This window comes from Danio rerio, chromosome 3 (assembly GCF_049306965.1).
Source record: "Danio rerio strain Tuebingen ecotype United States chromosome 3, GRCz12tu, whole genome shotgun sequence".
In the NCBI taxonomy this organism is placed as follows: domain Eukaryota; kingdom Metazoa; phylum Chordata; class Actinopteri; order Cypriniformes; family Danionidae; genus Danio; species Danio rerio.
In genome coordinates this window covers 32007795-32029689 of record NC_133178.1, presented here as the reverse complement: position 1 = coordinate 32029689, position 21895 = coordinate 32007795, and the positions used below count along the sequence as shown (strand labels likewise).

Here is a 21895-nt window from a genome sequence, read left to right as displayed (position 1 = left end):
GGGAGGGATGATTCAGATTTTGGAGAATGTCTGATTGGACAGAAAATTTTGAAGATTTTGAATGTATATAGCTTCTAAATATGGATTTTGATACTCTTTTCAAACTATAAACCATAATGTGAGCTTGTTCATAATAAAGGCCAGTACTGACTTTTTTGGTGCTTGCATGCTTAAAACAAAAGAGGGTATTTTAAAGGACTTTCAACACTGAACCCCATTGATTTTCACTGTATGGACAATTTTCTGTAAAATATCTTTCATTTTCCTCAGAAGAAAGGAGGTAATTCAGTTTTGTGATGAAAGGATAAAGGAGTAACGATAATCTGGTAGCAGAATTTGCTGTTAATATGCTCACCCTGAGGTCATCTCAGATGTAGGTGCAGTGCTGTCCACACTTTACTTGGGCGGGCTGCCCAGGTATATTATCAGCAAGCAAAGTATATTTCATGACAGTTTTTTCTTTTCATCATTTTACACTTTTTTTATTTGTACCAGTCCAATATAACCAAACATCAACATTCGATTAAACAGTGGAAAATCTTCTCTCGCCCTACATATTTCGTACTGCTAATTGTGTGTGCGCAGTTTCACATGCTTTGCAGAGACCCAATGAAATGCGCCTTTTTGAGGCTTAAAAATGCGTCCGGGCAGTGTTTCTAAATCTCCTGAAATGTCCGGAAGTTGACTTTTGCTTTCGCTTTCTGAGCTATTGCGTTTTTACATTACTCTTTTATTAAAGACTACTTTCTGCTTGACTTCAAAGCTGACAGTGCTCACAGCCGCGAGACAGAGATAAAAATTAAATAATAAATTCTTTATCCAAACCATTTAAAAAAAACTTCACTACACACTCGGAGTGCACGAAATGTCACCTAAACTAGCAGCAAAATATATTTATTTTATTAGAAATGGTCAATCAAGATCTCCATTTTAGAGATATTGTCTGTTTTTATTCATTTTTCTTGTAATTTACTTCTCATTTGCTGTAAATGTTTTTCTTTTGATGATGTTGATATACATATTTTATACACATCTAAAATGCTTTGGCAATGCTGTACTACTGTAGATGTGTTAAAAAATAATGAGAATGTGCATATTTATGTAACAGTTCTCTATGGTTCTCGAATCTGATTAGCTGATAGTTGTGATATATTTAAGTAATATCAGCACTCGTACAGCCTCTTTACCCTTTGTGTATTACTCCACCCACATACAGCAGACACTACAGTTTGACAAATATAACTGCTGTTAGACAACAAAATATACTTTTGAGGCTTTTTTAGTCGAGAATGTAGTTCTTTAGATTGCAACTATGCAGTTTATTTGCAAGACTAGTGCCTATTTCAAAATATTAAAAATTTCTGAGAGAGCTCGTGGGCGACGGTTGACGTTTTCTATCCACAAGATGGCGACAGAACCGCATAATAATCCCTTACGGTTTGAAGATATAACAGTCTGATTTCTAACTACAGCAGATCAAATCAATATTAAACTGGTAAGCACACCTGCCAGCACTTCATGGGAGTATGCCATATTTCAGACCAGTCTCCCCGCAAAAATCCCATATTTTTATTTCTTCCTATAAAACTCGTAATTTTAAATAATCGTAATTTATACCGATTTGCTCGCTTATCAGGAATGTTTGTTGTGTTGGCAGATTAAAATAAGCAAAGTCCGCACGTGTTAAGTGTTTTTAACGATCGCCTCCCACCAGTCCTGATATACAGCCATATCCCACTGCTACTCGTGCGATATTGCTTATATATTCAAGTCCTGATCGGGAGGTAACGTCCGACTCTGATCGAGTCTAATGTCCCGTTTCCACTAAGTGGTACGGTACGGTTTGGTTTGGTACGCTTTTATGGCTGTTTCCACTGTCAAAAGGCGTACCGCACCGATAGTTTGCCAAGGCTGTAGATTAAAGGTCATTAAGTTGTAAATAATGCTCACTTTCTTTCACAGACTGATCATTCATAAGACTTAAATATGTCATTAGGAACCTTGCGTTAATTTTGTTTCACCCGAATAAGACTCTAAAAATGCTTCTAGTTTTTAAAGCTCTACAGCTAAAAGTCATCTTTAATGTTGTACTATTACCATTAAATATTCATTTTTGTGTGAACTATCCCTTTAAGGCTTTGCTGAATTTAAATTTTATGCTACATGGATGCATTGGACAGACTCTGTAATCCATACACACTAACGTTCTACCTACATTTCAGCTTTCAAGTGCTTTATTACCATAATGTTGTAGTATCTGAAGATACCTAACCACTGCTGGATGTTCTACTGCAGACAATTAACTGGATAAGCTACCATCCATCGACCAACTTTCTCGACACGCACACTGTCAGCCCAAAAGGAGGCCATGCTTGATCTTATCAGCATTCACAGCAGCTACAACACGCTTCCTGATTTCAAAACAGATATTTACATTCACGCTTCCCTCGTGCATTTTGCTGTGAAACGTGCAGCTTGTTGGGGTTTTTTTGTTAACACTTGCAGAGACTTTTCCGATATCCTGATGTGTTCTTTCATTATGTATGACTGTATTGTATTGGTCAGCACCACTCCCTCCCCTCTTTACCGAAACACCTCGCCCGACCCGTTCCTTTAAAAGCAGCTATTCAATCTTACGCCTCATTTCCAAATCCGCCTCCTTTCCTAATACATCTTACAGCTGATTGCTGGAGTAAAGGTTCAGACAAAAGCCTGACACTGGCCTACCCAGCATCAGCCCCTTGAGTCTGTGGGGGAAACATGTGGCAGAGGCACACACACTTCAGCAAGTACAGCCGTGTCTCAGGCTCATGGGACTCAAGGACAGTTTGGTTTTTATCACTCGATTCCCATCAATCTTCAGCTCCCAAGGACACAGAGTTCTGAGTGCAGGAGCTTCCCTCCAGGGATCGCCTGCTCCCGTGATTCGTGCCTTCTCTCGTCGTCTCAGCTAAAGCTAGCGCCATGTTGCGTTTAGTCAAAAGCTTCATCCCTGTTGGCCTGTCTGGTGTTTTTTTACATTATTTTATGGCACATTTCTGCCACATGCTATACAGACTATAGAAATATTAAGATGGTCCACTATTTTGTCTCACCATTTTTGAATGGGAGAAAATGCAAACTCAATCAGGGGAGTAGAATTAGCATGGATGTAAAACACGTATCTCTACTGATATCCGCCGACTATTGAAATGTCCCCACCAATAATTTAATTCACTTAATAAAATTGCGCTGTCAGCATTAATCTAGGCATGCAGAAAGGGTTAAATCACATTCTCTAGTCTAGTCCTTCCATGCCCAAACACATAAACATTAGCTGTTTTCGTTAGCTGTTGATTAGCTGTGCCTTTCCCTGCTGTCGTGTCATGCATTTAGATGTAAGAAAACTGCAAGAGTAAGGTGTTTAAGGGTGTTGTGACAGGCCCAAGTCTTGGCAGCAAAAGAAAGAAGGTGGACATAAGGAGCTTTATCCAAAGAAAAGCAAGTCGCATGAACTCACTGAATGAGTTGTTAAGGGGTCGGGGTTCATATGTCCCCACCAATGTCAAGAGCAAACTTACACCCTTGACGTGAATCATGAGTGGAAAAAGTCCCATCTCCAAAATATAATAGTCAATAGCTAACTGGTAAAAGAATTACAACACAGCGGCTGCTGTTAGTAAATTTGCATGACTTATAAATCAAGTAATGTCCTGAGATATGTATTTACACTGTAAAAAATTACTGCCCTTTTTTGTTGTTGAATGAGAGTACTTTTAAAGTCATCTCAACTTACATCAGTCCATCGGACTAAAAATATTAAGTTAAACTTTCTATAATTAAAAACAAACCCTGATTAAATCAATAACTTTAGTTAAAGTAACATAAAAACATTTGTTTTCATGACTTTTTGTCATCATTTTTGCAGTGTAGGATTGTACATGTATGTTTATTGTGTTCTCAAGCCAGTGGCAGTTCTAAGGGAGGCCCAGGGGCGGCCAGTGCCCCCTTGTCAGCATGATCACCCCTCTGGCCCCCTAAATTTAGCAGAATAATGGAATGAAAACTGCATATTTACAAAAACTGCCAGAAAGTTTGTACCTGACTAGACTGAACAGCAAGTGGTTAGATACACTACCGGTCCAAAGTTTGGGGCTGTTTTTTTTTTTTTTTTCTTGAAAATTATTCTGTTCATCAAGGTAGCATTTATTCAATGTAATAAAATGGCTAAATTGTTAAATATCTATTCAAATTGTAAATAACTGCTTTCTTATTGTATGTAGTTTCAAATGAAAGTATTACTCCAGTCATTATTGCTTATTACTATCACCATTAATAATGATTAAATTAATAATAATAATTCTAATAATTAATATTAGAGTGATTTCTAAAGCATTGTGTGAAGACTGGAGTAATGAAGCTGAAAATTCATCATCAAAATCACTGCAATAAATGATTAAATGAAATGATAAACTACTTTTGAACAGTTATTTTATAGTCAACATTTCACACTTTTACAATTTGTACTGTATTTTTGATAAAATAAATGCAGCCTTGGTGGGCAGGAGAAGCTTATTTTAAAACATTTAAAATTTGTACTGACCTTAAACTTTTGACCGGTAGTAAGTCTCTTCTTTATGCATGCATTAGCCAACTGCAAAGAGCAAGTAATAACTGTGTAAAAGGTTTGAGCTGTGACTTGTTCGCATTGCCAGATCTTAGTGGAAAAAACCAGAAGGACAAGTCTATTGATGACTACTCTAGTAACTGTAATAAACTCAATAGTTTTTTGAATGAAGCCTAAAAAGTCCATAGAGCTTATAATAAGTGGCCATGGCAACACTGCAGGCAAGAACTAATCATGATGCATCTGTTGTGCAGTTTGGTGTTGTACTATTAAATTAACTAAAAATAGTGAACACGCAAGATGCCTCACAGTCAATTACCAAACCATCCAGGTTCGCTGTATTCTGTAGATTACACACTCTGAACAATTTAGAGAATTTAGATACTTATTTAAACTTATCTGTCATCCCTGAAGCATTGATGGTGTGTACTTATACTATCCAGTTTTCTTCTTAATATTATATGTTTGCTAATTAATGATAGATTTTAAGATTAAATATAAAGCAAGCCTGAATATGCATCTTCACAGAATAAGCGACTATTAATCAGATAATCAAAATAATAATTATAATTATTATTATTCTTGCTAATATAAAAAAACTGTTTTACTGGCTTGATACAATTTCTAATATTTTTTGTCAAATTATTAATGTTGTAAAATATAAAATTTTTAGATTACTTCTAGAGCTTGTAGAGTGATGAATGAATTAATGAATGACATAGGAAAGTGCATTAAATAATTCTGAATGTAGGATAAGATAAATGTTTGAGTGTGCCCCCTAAAAGCAAGTGACCCCTGCCTGGCCCTTTAGCTACTGTGCTTTAGAACCGCCACTTTCTCAAGCCTACAAAAACAACTTCTTTAAAGATATTTAGACATACAAAGCAATATTTTGGAGGCAGATCATGTTATTTTGTTACTGATTAAAAATATGTTCAGTTTTTCCTCATTGAAGTAAATAGGATGTGTAATTGCATGCCTGAAAAAGCTGTCTTTCCTAAGACTTTCCTTGAAAATTGACTTTCGTCCACAAATTATTTTTTCTGTTGTCAGACCTCTCTGCTGGGAATGGGAGAACTTGTATCTGCATTGCATTCTCTTTATTTATATTTTTGTAATTGTCTTAATACTTTCCACAACTGCAGGTCAACACATCTTTTGGTAAAATCTATATCTACAGTGGTATATACTGGCTCTGTAGGCTCTTTTTAGCAACACTGACTCAGCCAATACTGTGAGAATGGGGCAGGCAATAATAATCATTTTTGTTAGTTACGATACATTAGATCTCCCCCCTTTAAATCTGTCACATTCAGAAATAGAGAGAGAGAGAGAGAGAGAGAGAGAGAGAGAGAGAGGGAAAGAGAGAGATTATTAGTGTTCCTGCATTAGCTAACTTTTCACAAATAATTTTGAGCATGTTTGCAAGTTGATTGATCTCCAGCAACTTCTAGTGAAGCATGTTGGTCTTCTTGCGATTACTCAGAGGAATGAAGGCTCCGACATCTGTCACTAATTTACTACTGTTACTATTAATTTTTGAGGGAAGTGCATTTATTTTGAACTGCGATCAAAACTGACTGGAACAACCTGTTTATTAAACAATTTTATTGCACATTTTCCAGCCAATCAAAATCAGTAATTTCAACAGACAATGAAATAATGTTATTATACAGCATGCACACACATATTATTGTTTTCAGCTGTTTGTTTACTCTGAAATACTAAAAAAATACTATATCTAACTGTATCTATGAAACTCTTTTTTTTTCCTTCCTATTGCATCTCTGATATATGTGTACATTAGAGACAGATAGATAGAACGATAGACAGATAGATAGAACGATATAGACAGATAGACAGATAGATAGAACGATATAGACAGATAGATAGATAGATAGATAGATAGATAGATAGATAGATAGATAGATAGATAGATAGATAGATAGATAGATAGATAGATAGATAGATAGATAGATAGATAGATAGATAGATAGACGGATAGGCAGACAGACAGACAGACAGACAGACAGACAGACAGACAGACAGACAGACAGACAGACAGACAGACAGACAGACAGACAGACAGACAGACAGACAGACAGACAGACAGATAGATAGATAGATAGATAGATAGATAGATAGATAGATAGATAGATAGATAGATAGATAGATAGATAGATAGATAGATAGATAGATAGATAGATAGATAGATAGATAGATAGAAAACCCTTTGGAAGCTTTCTTCTTTTCCCTTTTTAGTTCACTCTGTAGCCTCTAAAAATTACACCCTTTTTTTAGGTGAGCGAATAGTCTGGATGAAAGATCTCTTGACATTTAAGTTTCGGTGGTCGTTTTTCCATTAAGCTGTATGGATTGGTCCATTTTCTCCATCCAGTGTGTCGTTTAGTGAAGGACCCCATCTGCTTGGGGTTTTTAGATTGCTATTTTGGACAGGTGTTGCCATGAAGAATACACACAACCAAAAGTCACCCTGTTGAAATATACACATGCTTACTTGTATCGCCAGCCTTTTACACATCTGTTTATATCTCTTTTTATTTCAGTGTCCATATCCGTCTCTCTTTCTCTGTCTCCCTCTTTATCTTTCCTTCCCTCCCCCTCCCTTTCTTTTCTTATGCGTACAGAAATACACTGTTTTTCACCCTAAGACCTCTCTGTGTATCTCACTATAGTCGATTGTATGCAGAGTTCAGTGGTAGAGGTGCTTCATCTTGTGTCATCAGAGGGTGGTCCTATTTAGATAGTCCAGGTTGAGGGGGGATAAGGGTGACCTTTGGGCTTTACAGGGTCATCGTCCATTAGAAAGGGATGGGTGGATGCCACTAGTTGTCTTGCTTTGACAATTTGTCTCCTAGTATCGTTTTTTTTTTTAGACTGTCCTGTCTAATCCACTCCTCCAATAAACAAATAGGTGCTGCCTCTGTTTCTTACTCTTCTACTCCTCATGTTTCACTGTTGGCTTTCTTTTGTTCTTTATCCAGCTTTACTCTTTCAGCAGACAGCTAATAAATTCCAAAGTGTCTGGCAACCATTGGCACATTAGCTGTAAAAGATGCCGTTTCTGTCTGAGTTTTATCAGAAATTGTGCCAGTGCTACTGAAAAGACTGGGGTCAGTCAAGGAAACTTTGGTCTCATGACTTTGGTGCGTTCCAATCCGTTCTGCTCTGCGTCTTTGTCGCTGCATAGTTAATTCCTAGAAAGCAATTTCTGTTCAACAGCTCTGTCTTTGTGTAATCCGAAAAACACTACCGATGGGATTAAACGGCAACACTGACTAGAAAGCTGATTACCTTTGGGTAATAACTAAACCCAATCAACCAATCACAGGAATGACATCTACTGTATAAGATAATGAAGCTCACAAGGCTGTCAAGAACATTTTGACCTAAATGGCGAAAATAAAACTTGCAAAACAAAATCACAGCTTTTCAAACTTATTCACTTCCATTTTCAGTTGATTATGAGAAACAATTGCAGGGAGACCCAAAATTTGGCACAAATATGTATATTAGCTGCAGTTATTTCTTTTTGTTTATTTGTTTGTGAATCACCTTTTAAATGCATTATTAGATGAACCAATGTAATTCTGATTTGCATTATAGTATTTATTTATTGTTTATTTTAATTGTAAAGTATTTACTGTCAACTAGGGATATAACAATTCACCTCACATTTCGATACAATTCACGATACTAATCACAAGATTCAGAATTTATTTATGATTTTTTGACAAAAATAATTTCAAACTAATTTAAGGTGAAGAGCCCTTTCATTTTTTTTTTTTGCAATGCTTCACATATTTTGCAAAATAATGAATTTTCTGCCATAACCAAGTTGCTATTTTAAAAACCAACTAAAGAGCTAAATCTTAAACATTTTTAAATATTCAGTGAGAAAAATTATTAAAATATGCATAAACTAATTTGAAAAGGAGAGGCTTGAAATAATCGAATACTTGGTTCTGCAATAGAACAACTTTCCTTTTCAGTCTGAAATGCATCTTCACACATACTTTCATTATGAAAACACTGATGCACTGTGTGATCTCCGTAGCACTCGTCGGAGCAAGCGGAGCTGCAAATCATCCGGTTCTCATGGTTTGGCTTATTAGTAGTTGTTTGCATATAGACGTCTGTGACAGACATTTTTCACCGCGCTGACGGTTTATGTGCATCATATTTGTTGTTTTGCAGTGTAAGTAAATGTCTTTTTGCAGCATTATAAGGGATACCTCTACGTTTTCAATTGATTACATTAAATGACAGCGCTGTCATTTTAAAAATGCGCCCTTCTGAAGTGAAAGCATTCCATTGCTTTCCTAACCGTTTATTTAAGACAAAATTTGTTGTCTAAAAAAAAAACCCACCAAGATCAACATGTTTAGATATTATTATTATTATTAGTAGTAGTAGTAGTAGTAGTAGTAGCAGTAGTAGTAGTATTAATAGTATATGTCTGTTCAAACACGCATCCAAATCCCGCTTTAAATCGTGTGTACAAAGTTCATTTTGAAAAAAGCGTCTGTTTTTCACTATGAAGCACAACTGAGATTCACGCACCGCTACATGAACTGACTGTTTTGAGGATTGCATAGAAGGGGCAACGACACCTGTAATAGAACGAAAGGGAATCCTGCCATTTTTAGATTTTTCAAATTGTTTTCATGATAAAATGAAAGCACGGAACAGATTCATGTTTAGGAGCAAAGGGTGTCCTCTGGTGGTTTGGCGGTATGGGTTACGTACTGTATAGGCAGGATCGGCTCTTTGATGTTTATTGCCATCCTTCACAGAAAGATTAAAATACAGGGAGAAATACAGGAAAATACCTTTATGGAATGATAGCGGGATAGAATTGTAAAATACGGGGGGAATTCCGGGAAAAACGGGAGGGTTGAGGGGTATGATTTACACACATTTCGTGTTTTGCCTGGCGCGCCTCACTGCTGTCATTTTACCCTGCCACTCTACCTCTTTTTAAAGCGAGTTTACGCCTGTAAGCACAGCACCCCGCTGTTCAAAACTTCATTCAATATTTTTACCGGTTTGAATCATCACAAATTTAAATCGATTTTTCAACCAGCTCACAGTAAATCATTACATCCCTACTGTCAATTGCAGAATTATAAGTAAATGACAAAAAAAACTATATTATTTGTAAGTGTTGTCTTTTAATTTAAATAAAATCTCAAACCTGATCATATCATTAAAGTAAAACCATTGAAATTGGGGGAAATATTAACATGCTTTTTTTACTGAATTTAGTGTATATTCTACAGAAGATGGCTTACAGTATGTATTTCCTCATATTTACATCATATTTTATGTCATATTTATCCTTTGGATCAAGTAATTGTGCAAGCATTTATTATTTGTACTCATTTTGGTATGAGCAAACATGAATAGGATGTGCAACAGACGTTCAGAAATCTGTATATTTTTCTCATAATATAATATCAAGTGCCAATAATTTTGATCAGTGTGAATTGTTGCATTTATTTCATAATAAGGTGTCCCCCCTTGCCTTTGTTTTATTTCAAGCAACCATTTACTGATTTTATGAAAGATCAAAAGGATTAACAATGCAGATTTATTCCCACATTCGCATTTGCTTATGTTTAAGGGTGCCAATAACTCTGTAAACATCATACTAAAAATGATTGTGTCAGTGCTTGTGATTTATGTTCATTTTAACCCAGATGCCTGTTCCAAGATGACGTGCCATAACAAAGAGTGCAGTAGCTTGATAGAGATGTCAAACTCCTGGAAGATCCCTCGTCTGCAGGAGACAGTTGACTTTAAGTATAACAGAAATAGAAGGAATGTGGTGAGTTGGGAACATAGTGTGTTGCTGTCACCTTTTTAAAATGTCACGCACTCTGTGCACGTAGCACCATCTGAAGGTCGGGACGGGTGATGGGAAGCGCTGTTGATAGCAGAGGACTCGGACATTACAGGTGACCTGCTGACAAAGCCTGTTCTTCTCTGTCAAGCAGACAAGATGGCACATGTGGCCTTCTCGCTGTGTAAAGTGACATTTCAGTGTCCGTGGACAAACAGCTCTTGAAGGCGCATCACTGGCACCTTGCTCCTTCTTTTAGAATTTGAGTTGAAGGGGGCTCTGGACCATTCAGAGTCTTGAGGACTGATGAGGTCAGATTTAGCAAATGGTGTGCTTTATGTATATTTTTTGTGTGTTTTTCATTTTCTTATTATCAAGAAGCTGTTCTGTATCTCAGACAGGAGAGCATGGGGTTAGCAATGGCAAGTTCTTGGGTTTGATTCAAAGAGAAACGTAAATAAAATATTAAGATTAAAGTGTTAAAATAGGTTTGTTTATTAAATATGTTTAATAATAAGTTGAAATTGAACCAATATAAAACATATATTTTATAAGCTTTTATTATGGTGGATTTTTTTCATTCTCATGTAACACAAGTTGAGTTAGGCTAAGTTCACACTTCATGATTATTGTAAATGTCACATCACTATTGTTTTCACACTGCATGACTATCTAGTGTTGTGTTCAATTGCTGCTGTGTTCATACTGCATGATGGATGTGTGACAGGAGGATACACACTGCAGATCTATATAAAAAAAAAAAGTTGACAACTCTGGCTCACAATTGCCGCAAGAAGTGATAAGATCATTGAAGATCATGTGAAAGACTGCAAATGGTACATTGAAATGAATATTTTAAAAAATGCCATTTAAATATCCTTGCACTGAATACTGATTTACAAAGAAAGGTCAACAATAAAAGAAAAAAAAGGTGCAGGGGAACGAGGACTGTGCGTTGTGCAAAAAGTCCAAAAATATTTTATGGGCGTCGTTGACACGGCAGCAATGCTCTCTGATCGCGTTTTTGATAATTAACCTTGTGTGATTGTCACTCGCATGAAAAGTCACTGATTTACCTCTGATTTTGGACTTTTGTCTGCAATTTCATTAAACCTTTTGCCATGTGAAAATAAAAGCTAAAATCGTGCAGTGTGAATTTGCCATCAAAGCAAGATCTACAGTAATTTGCAGCAGTCATGATTATTACAACCCCCATTAGGTAAAAAAAAAAAACTATATTTTTAGGGTCAGAATGTTAACCTTAAGGTTATTTATAAGCTAGTGTGCTCTAAAAACTGACTAAATTAACCATCAGATCAGTCAAATGTAATGCAGAATATGCCCGTTTTGGTGTCTGAGTACAGTGTAGCTGTTTTTGTAGCCTGTGGCTTTAAATGTGAATGAGATGAGCTGGTTTTCCCTGTCCACCGCTCCCATGTGCGTATCTGCTTCTCATCATGCGCTACCTCAGATAAACAGCCGTCAGTGACAGAGAAAGACTTGTATGAACCTGAAATACAGCTCATACCAATACCAAGTAAGTTAAAAATACCAAGTAAGTTTATTTGATGTATTTGTGGTGGAGTTTATTCAAGCCTTTCTGAAATGATGAGTCTCACACAAATGCTATTTGCAATACAAACCATGCGTGACACCACGCGGCCATGGTGATTATAACAGTTAAGAATCACACGAGAATCTGCATTTTTACTGTCTTTATTACAAACATGCTCTGCTTTAAGAACGTTTTAAACTTATAAAACTTATGAAAATCACAGAGAGTTGGAACAGATGTTTTAATCTTAGTTTTTTGCAAAAAAAAAAAAAAGTTCTGTGGACATTTGTATACATGTTTTTATAGAGACATGGCACCTGTCAATCTGTGGACGGGGAAAGCCACACTCCTACATTACGTTGCGGCAGGCCTCAAAATCACTTTTATTTGTATCAGGAAATTTTAAAAAATACATGTGTTGAGTTTATTTTACTCCGATATAATTTTTGAACACACTAAACCTACACACAGTTCTGTCCAAACAGCTTACAAAAGATGATTTTCATCATACAGTAGGAGCTCTTTAACAAGATATAAATATCCAAAGTTTGCAGTTTGACTTAAATAGATGAACACATTTTTTTTTTTTTACTTTACCTCATACTTTAGTTTTCATTAAATCTTCTGACTAGTCAAATGCTCTCTTGGGGAAAAAAAAACAAGAAAAATGTGAGATCCATCTAAACTAATAAGTAACTAAAGGTACAAATGAAACTTAAAAACAATGGCTTCATCTAACAACTTCTCTCAGACAGTGATTTCTGAGGCCGAGTTAGTGCACAAAGGCACCTCGTTTTAAATATTTGATCATGTTCAACAAGGTAGTGAGAATATTGGTAATAATTAAGGGTACTTTTGCTTACTCCAGTACTAACTTATCACTAGAAATACCATCACAAGTGGAAAACGTTGGTCAAAAACATTCATTTTTACACACAAACTGACAGCCAAGCAGCGATTTGAGACACTGTGTTTATTTTTTAGCTCAACTGTCAGAAATGGAACTGTGGGATATCAAAGGCAGCAAAGGACTGTCTATGCTGCCTACGAAATTCGATCAGAAGAAGGTTCCTCCTGAGACAGGAAGTGAAGCAGAATTTGGATTCGGAAATATCTTCCTGACTTGCAATTCTGCCTATGATGGCAGCATTTTAAAGCTTTTTAGACGCAGCCAATGTCAACTGAGGGTACAAAAACAATGTACTAAAACTTTTTCTTTGTGTTTGAGAAGTTTCAACCAGAAACAATGCTATCAAAAGAGTTGCTGTATTCTCAAACATAAAATGCATTTATCTTTAAATCACAATGTTTTTGAAATATTTTCTGCAAAAGTTATACAGGTAAATGTAACTGCTGATCATATCATATCATATATCACATCATATATCAAATCATTCATTCTTTCCCAGTGTTGGGTAGCGGCTGGAAGGGCATCCACTGTGTAAAACATATGCTGGATAAGTTGGCAGTTCATTCCGCTGTGGTGACCCCAGATTAATAAAGGGCCTAAGCCAAAAACAAAATAAATGAATGAATGAATAATATAACTGCTGATAATGATTAAAAACCAGTGGATACCTTCGTAATGAAGCATTTCTTATATTTTATTATTAAAAATGATCAACTATGGCTAACAATAATATTACTTCCAATTCTATGACTAGCAGAAAGACTTAAAGAGTTATTTATTCATTTATTGTACACCATTGCATTAAAACCACTCGATTGCTCACTTTTGTCTTGTTGTAGAAAATTGACCAACATATAACTGAAAGTGCTAAGGGCCAAAATGCCTCAACTTGTTTTACTGAAAGTTTGCTGAAGTAAGAGAGTAAATATTTCATTATGTTCAATATAGTAAAAAAGCCTACAGATATTCCCACAGCCAACTGAAACTCACCCACTCACAGTACACCTAGTGCTTATGGTGCGTTCAGGGTGGGTGAGGACACACACACACACACACACACACACACACACATACACACACTACCTTCGCTGTCACATTTTTCTTACTAAGTGTTCAAACACAATAAGCCTGAGCAGATGATGAGACAGGAAATGTCAGAGAAAGAGGAATTGCACTCCTCCATCTTTTGCTCTTCTCTTCTCTCTCCTCCTCCTGTATGTCTGATATGTAGCTGCAATCCTTCTGATGAGCCTGACCTCTAAAACAAGCTTCAGCTATCCACCAATCAGGACCTTTAAACCGTCTGAAACACATGACTCTTTGTTGTCACCTCCTTTAGAAATCACAAAGCCTGTCACCAGATGACAAGAGCCACTTTTAAGTGACTGCGCTGGAATATTCTCTGACAGGAGCAAGAACCTTTGAAGTCTGTGAATGAAATATTTAGTAACACATATGATGTTTTACAATTGTGCCATAGGTTAAGACTAAGGGTGGGGGCGAGGAGATTCCCCCATATTGGATTTCATTGATTTGTCAACCCCTAACTTGAAGGACCAGGACATACATGCATACACTACAGCTAATTTAACTTACCCAATTCATCTAACCATGTCTTTGGACTTTTGGGGAAAATCAGAGCACCCGATGGAAACCCAGGGGAGAACATGCAACTCCACACAAAAATGTCATTGCCAACTGACCCGCCAGGGGCTCGGACCAGCATTCTTCTTGTTGTGAGGCGTTGGCACTACCTATTGTGCCACTGTGCCGCCCACATTATACTTTTAAGTTAAACTGCATAGAAATTCACTACAATTAGCTCAAATTAAGTGTGTGTGTGCATGTGTGTGTGTGTGTGTACAGTTGAAGGTAAAATTATTATCTTGTGAAATTTGTATTCTTTTTAAAACCTTTTACAAGCTATGTTTAATAGAACAAGGACATTTTCACAGCATTTGCTATCATTTTTTTCTTCTTTAGAAAGTCTTATTTGTTTAGGTTTGGCTGACACTATTGCTTACACTGACACTATTGCTGTCTTTATTATAACATAATCATCCCATGTTGTTTTTTAATGGGGTGGTCCATAAAGTATTTGTAAGACTTGGTTGTGTTTATAAGATGAAAAGCAATGTGTGCTCATGCTTCATTTGTAGAAAATCACGTTATTTTTTCATATATCTTACTTTTATTCTATACAGCTACTTTGCTAACATGAAAACGACTATTGTATTTCCTAGTTCTTCTGAAAGGCCCGCCCTCAAGGGGCTCTGATTGCTCTACTAAGATAGTGTGCTGTGATTTGCAGACTGGCTCCACAGCACTAAGAAAAGTGTCACTCTTCTAATAGCATGCGCTTTCGCGGTGTGTAAACACTGTCTGACAGAGTACCTGTTAGCCCTATCAGTTTCATCCTGAATCAGTTGAATCATCCTGAACCTTTCACATATAATATGCAAGCATGTGTAAGTAATATGAAACAGTCGCATATTTTTTGCAAGTTTGTTATTTGAGATGTAAAACGCAGGGAAAGCAGCTGCATAGAGAGACACTGCAGCGCTGGTGAAGATTGTGGCTGTTTATGGCGGTTTGATGGATAAATATGAATTTGTTGCTAAATTGTTAGCGGTGCCAAACAGCATTTCCTGTTGTTCACATCCTTGTTTAAGTCCTTGCTACAACATACCATTAACACTGGAAACTGTCCTTGTGGTTGATCAATTTTAACAAATAAAAATACTTACAGGTTGTGGCTCACAATCAAAAGCTTTGTCTATTATTGTTGGAGTTGCTCCTTGTTTGAGGAGTTTTTAGCCGAATCCAGCGCTGAACTGGGAGTGACTCTGGAAGCTCTCCTTTGTCACATGCTTGCTATATATCTTCCATAATTCTTTGGCACAGTATTAAAATAAATTGTAAGCACTTCACTCTTTGTGTCGAAGCCCAAATACAGAAACAGAACAAGCTCTGTGTAAATAGCAGCAGTTAGACAGCATTTTAGCTTTCTCTGGTGTAACGTTAAAGAACCTCTGGCCACACCCCTTTACTGCACAGGGTGTATGCTTATGGTGAATGCACATAACCTGAAGCGTTTATAATTTCATTTGCCAAAGTGTATTTTTTTTTTGTAGTCCCCAAACTTTGTTCGCTGTAAGCTAACTTTGTAAAAACTAGTGTCTACTTTTGCCTTGAACTTTGAGCGTATTACATTCAGAGATGTTGTTTATGTTCACACAGCTATATTACACATGAACTGAGGGGTCCCGACTCGCACTTTGGGAACCACTGGTGTAGTATAGTATAGTATAGTATAGTATAGTATAGTATAGTATAGTATAGTATAGTATAGTATAGTATAGTATAGCATAGAATAGAATAAAAGCTACATTTTTAAAAACACATCATAAGGTCACTGTTATTTGACCCTAGTACTGTATATACTTCATGTATACTTCATTTTTTTCTTTTTTTTCTGATTCAGTATAATTATGCTTGTCTTTTTGTTTTTCAATTAATCTGTACTTAATGGCATAAACCTCTAAGTCCCACTCTGCTTGTTCTCTTTCAGGTGTTTTGCAGTGCTGTTCTGCTCCTCTGAAAGTCTGAAGAGGTTTAAGCTGGAGATCCCACTGCAGGTAACTCTACTTACTCATTAAAGCTGTTTTATTTGGTTCCTTCTTAAAAGACTCAAAACCAGGAGAAATGGAGAATAAATGATGTAGGCGTCAAAAAAAAAAAAGCGAGAACACTGAAAAAATGGATGCATGTCATATTTTATTTCCATGTAGCTTCTAATCAGATTGTAGCATCTTAAAGAGCGTCTCGAACGCCAACCAGGATATGAGCTTCACGTGGAGTCTGTTTCCCCTCCTCCAAAATCCATCACAATAAATCATGTCACTCTCAGTCACACAGCAAAGCTCTGTTAGCACGCTAAAATGGAGACTAGTCTTGCTGAAAATCTACTTATGAGTGGAGTGTGAATGTATGTTTAGGGCTGGACAGTTGGGATGTGTCCCTGCCAAAATGAAAAGACCAATATTTGAAGCTTCCACAGCTGTGTTTGGATGGAATACAAGCAGTGAACATTCTTCTAAATGGACTTTTTTTTTTATTTTTTACATTTGATGGCATTGTTTATGCTTGATGTATTTGCTTCTGGTGTATTTTCCAACTGCTATGTTTTCCAAAGCGCCAGACAGCAGTTTTGGGTAATTACTGGCTAAAACACAAAATATTGTATATGCAGAATTGCTTGGCAACAAACAACAGATAACAACTGTTATTCCATTTCATAGATCATGTCCTTTTTTGTTGTGCTCAAGTTAATTTGCTATAAAATTTAAAAATAATAATAATAAAGACACACTTTATTTAAAGTAATAAAAATGTAATCATCTGTTTAGCAAAAAGAATGTCACAAGATCTCGTGAGATTAAATCTGTAAAATAAAGGTAAAAAGTTGTTGCACGTCCGCCGGTTCCTGCCTCAAAATGAGCAAGTTTGAACCACTTGTACATTAAGGAAGCGTTCAGAACAAACAAAATGCAAGCGAAGAAGCTCGACACAGAGGAACATAAACACCTCACTACCAACTAGCGTTTCGGAAGTGTTATTGCAGAGCAACCGAAACAGCGCGCAGAAGTATAAATGCACAGCTATGCGTGTTGTATGCGCCGTGGGTCACGCCGATCACTTGACGCAAAAGTATAAACCAGGCTTAAGGCTGCCTTCTGTGATGCACGTCACTCGTTTGGAAGGGCGGGTGTGACATAATCGCTTTTTTTCTCACCAGAGTAAGATGTGCAGAAAGCTGCATTAAGTGCAGTACAGAAATGTTAACGCCGCAATCAAACTATTATCATCGTGTAGGACTTCTAGCCGCATTTGCAAAAGGACAGTTCACACAGCTACTTGACATTATATTCTCGGCACCTACACACATCTCTAAGCGTGCACACATACTGAACTGCTGGAGACTCAACACACCCGCCTTCACCGTTACCAAACACGTTTATGCTGTACGGAAAAAGCGGACGTTTGTTTTTGGTATAAGTGACCAAATTGTACACAAGGACTAAAACGCTTTTATGTTGTCATGTAGCACAAGTATTTAAGCATTTTCACATCCACCACGTAAAAAATATGAAATAATACCTTTGCATCACATGCACAAATCAAGCCATGAAAACTACATTAAGATCCCCACTGGTTTAAATAGGCCTAGATAAAAAGAATATGGCCAAATGAGAGCATTTCTGTCGTAAACTATAGGAAAACTTGTCAAAAAGAAAATGAAAAATTGAAACCATGCGAACAGAATAAATACAGGAATGGAGAAAAGAGCGCTCTTTTATTATCTGCTGTCTGTCAGCGCCCGCTCTTTTTTTTTTTTTCTCTCCTGGTCATTGCGCCTTTTGCCGCTTGCTGTGTAAATGCAGACAATCGGATACGAGTCACTTTTAAAAGATGATAAATGTAAGCAGGTCATAAAAAAAATTGTATACTGTCACAAAATCCGAATTGACCACATACTATAAACACCAGAAAAACTATGAAGTATAAGACCAATTTATTTAAAAAACATAATCAAAATAAAACATTTTGAATACTAAATTATCTTAATTTTTTGAAGTATGCCATAAAATATTTCAGATTCTCATTTAACATGTTTTCTTATTTATTTATTTATTTATTTTTTACAATAAAACCAAAATCAAGTGTAGTAGTGCAGCAGGATTATGTTTGATGTCTTTGTAAACCAACAATGCTTTGTGTGTAAAACAATGGTCAATCGTTTGGCAGTTAAATGGATAAGATCTTAAAATTTTCTTGCAGTTTCCTTGTTTTTCTACAGGTTTTGTAAATAACATCAATTGTTCTCTCTTGTATTTATTGCCTTATATCAGTTATTGGCTTCTAAATATAAACATATTTCATATATCAGTATTACTAAGTACAACATTTGCATATTAATGCATTCATATCAAAACATGTAACTTCTGACTTTCATGCCACCTCGCAGCAGTTTATGGTTTTTGGTTGCTCTTCAGCTTTGCACAATGTACATATAGAAATCTGGGGGCCATGGTGATAAGCCATATGTAGTTGTTTTGAGTTATTGTAAACATTGATGTTTTAAATTGAATTGAATTCATTTGGTGCTAGATACTCAAAGGCATGTGTAAAATTTCCAATGAAGTCAGTCCTGAAATTATTTAAATATAAGCTACTGTTATAGGCTTGCTGTAGTGCTGCAGGAAATCCGCAACGTGTTTGCTTATATGAACAAGAAAAGTTGCGGTGTCTCTTTAATTAGGTGCTGTTTAATGTTGTTTTAGTGTCTGCTATCTCATTGTTTTGACAAAAGAAAAATATATATTTTTTAATTTTGCAGTTTTACAGGTTTATAACAACACGATAGCGAGGAAAACATAATCACAATGACGGTCAGGCTGTGCTTTTTGACTGGATGAATATCTGTGTTACTCGCAGTTCTGGCAGTCCTGATTCCACTTTTGGCATGTTTGTTGTTTAACCCCCTGCAGTAAAAATGTTTTTTTTTTTTTTTTTTTTTCAAAATTACAGAATCATTGAAATGGTCTAAAACTCCTTGAATTTTTTCGCATTTTGTATTTGAGCACAAATAATTGAGGCCAGGATTCTTTATGCTAACTGGTTGTAAAGAAAAAAATAGTTACACTTGTGGATTAGTGTGTTAAAAAAGGAAATCAAAAGATATTAACTGCAACATTTATTCAAATTTGTTTTTTGAATATTCAGAAATTAAACACAAATCTTTCTCTAGAGGAAGCAGTAAGCTCAAATAAAATGACCTTACCTTACTTTAAGGAAGTTGAACTCAAATTAAGGAGATAGTGTAGAAAATTATTATGAAAACATAAAAATCATAATTATAAAACTACAGAACACTCAGCAAACTAAAATGAATTATAAGAGGCAGATTGAAAAGTTCTGATTGTGCAGAATGAAGTGTGCTCACTCTTTCATAAGTAATGCTGTCACATGCAGATCGCAGTCTCGCATTTGCTCTGGGATGGGGAAATTAAAATAATACATATATATTTCATACCGCAGCCTCTTTCGATAAGCTAATCGATTTTGATTAATCACCTACTTCAAATCACATTTTTTAGGAGAAAATATCTAAAACTTGGCAAAAAGAAGTCTTTTAAATTGTCTAAATGTATACTCAATTTGCACATTTATTTCACAATATTTATTATTAGCTAATAGAATGTGCCATTTTTAAGTAATCTGTGTCTTTTGAGTAAACTTTTGAGAAAACATTTTACTTCACTATATTCCTGCTTCCAAGAAGGATTTACGAGCACATTTTTATCTTTAGTTACTCCTATAATTCTCTCAATTCAATCTGCTGCAATTCACAAGGCATTTAATTAGTCCTCCAAAACAAAACAAAAAAGCAAACCCGTTTCACATCAAACAGAGCATAATGACCCCACAATGCCTTGTCAGCTCCTTAAAAAACATGGCAAATTATTTATTGTCTCTCGCGCTCATTAGCATGCAGTTTACATCCTTTAAAAGAAAAGAAAACATGTGGTTTCTCCTCTTTGAGCGCTTCCCCTGTGGATGAGCGGAGGGAACTTGGCGAGCGCTCATCACCCCAAACACTTCAATGTTATCTTCTCTACTTCCTCCTCAGTCGCTCCCACTGGGACTCTCGTCCTCGCTTTGAAGTAGCTGCACTTGAAAAAGACATCTCGTGCACGCTGAGAGGAGTAATATGAAGAAGAAAAAAAAGCGTAAGAGGAGATTGGTTCTGGCTGCTCGAGTTAGAGGGATTTGTGGGTCAGACTCCAAAACTGCACGAAGCAGCAAAAGGATGTAATTGTTGTTGCTGCTCAAAAATCAAGCGAGTCGCTTTTTTACCAGGAAAAAAAGTTCTGAGCGATGCCTGCAGGACCGAATCGCTGTCTGTCTCTTTCATTCCAGGCAGAATAGCAAGACCTTCCTCCTCATTTGCTCATGAAAACATTGCTCAGTCTTGTCAGTGTGTGTCCTCTCATGCATACAATCTGTGGATCTCTCTCCGCATGTAGCTTATTTGTGTATATACTGTAGTAAAAGCTCAAGTTGCTGCTGGCCGCTTCAAATCAAGCTACTTTCATTTAATGCTAATTGAAGCCAAGGGTAATGATGGCACTGGCAGGCACGCTTGCTCTACTCTTTTTCTCTTTATCTTTTTTTTTGTAGCCAGAATCAAAAAGCAGGCTGCCGTTTTCAGTTTCTGACACCGGCAATCGCTCTATCAGACAGTCGAGATTTCATCTGGAATAATGCGATGATGTCTACGGGCTGTCGTAATGAGAGATTGTATGATGAAGGCTTGTTTTGGCACGTAACAGCTGGCTGACATAAATTAAGAAAAGCCCCGCTCTGTGATGCGTGTTCTTGCGATTTGTAGGGATTGTTGAATTTATTCGCTGTGGGAACTGAGTTTATGGTTTGTAAGAGATGATATGCGGGTTTATCGTGTTGTGATTGTGGTCGACATTAGTTGGAGGTTTGATACTTGCTCAGGCCTTGATGATACCCAGTCATTTATGATCTTTGGTTTCATGCTGAGCAGGGAAGATGTGTAGTGTGTTCAAAACTGTACACTAGTGCTGAACGATATTGGAAAAACCTGCCATTGCCATATTTGTTTTTCTGCGCTATATATTGTTATATGAATACAATTTCACAAGCTGGCTTGAACAGCTCTTTTTGGAAAAAAAAACTTAATTTAGATTAGTTGGGTTGATTTTGTAAGGGTGTAAATCGTGTATAAAAAAAATCATAAACAAACGGCAAGCAAGAATAATTACAATACAGGATAACTACAATAATTATAACAGCGCTTAATGGTTTAGAGTCAAGCAGCATTCGGACACAGAAATTAAATAATACTCTAAAACAATTACTTTT

General features: G+C 36.4%; 1 protein-coding gene across 2 annotated transcripts in view; it reads left to right on the top strand.

Moving 5' to 3' along the window:
• The window catches only part of rarab (retinoic acid receptor, alpha b), a 214704-nt gene that overhangs the window by 57541 nt on the left and 135268 nt on the right, over positions 1 to 21895 (top strand). For both annotated transcript variants that reach the window (XM_068217050.2, XM_005164029.6), the window contains exon 2: positions 16509 to 16575. The gene's annotated coding sequence lies outside the window, so the exon portion shown is untranslated. The remainder of the gene's footprint in view (positions 1 to 16508; positions 16576 to 21895) is intronic.